Source organism: Buceros rhinoceros, unplaced genomic scaffold (genome assembly GCF_000710305.1).
Source record: "Buceros rhinoceros silvestris isolate BGI_N320 unplaced genomic scaffold, ASM71030v1 scaffold24608, whole genome shotgun sequence".
Taxonomy (NCBI): Eukaryota; Metazoa; Chordata; class Aves; order Bucerotiformes; family Bucerotidae; genus Buceros; species Buceros rhinoceros.
In genome coordinates, this window is record NW_010428947.1 from 3,621 (window position 1) to 4,020 (window position 400).

Here is a 400-nt window from a genome sequence, read left to right on the forward strand (position 1 = left end):
CCATCCGTCCCTGGGCAGGCGGTGGGGCGGAGAGCAGAGCAGGGGCGCTGCCCTGCCTGCCACCATGAGCACAGGCAAAGGTATGGCTGGGGACCCTGCCTGCTCGCTGAGCCCGGGAGCGATGGGACGGGATGGGGGTTGGAGGGGGAGACGCTGGAGCTCTGCTGGGGACTCACACTCCAGTCACCCTTTGCTTTTCTGGCCCCTTCCACTGCTACCAAGACATTTTGGGAGCCCCTGGGGTGCTTGCAGGCACTGTTGGGCAGAGCCCGAACCTGGCCGGGGGCTGCAGAAACAGGTGGGGGTGACAGCACGGGGACCCCTCAGCTCTGAGGAAGAACACGCTAAGGAGGAGTGGCGGGGGCGGGAGGAGGGGGCAGCGGGACGGACACGTACTCCA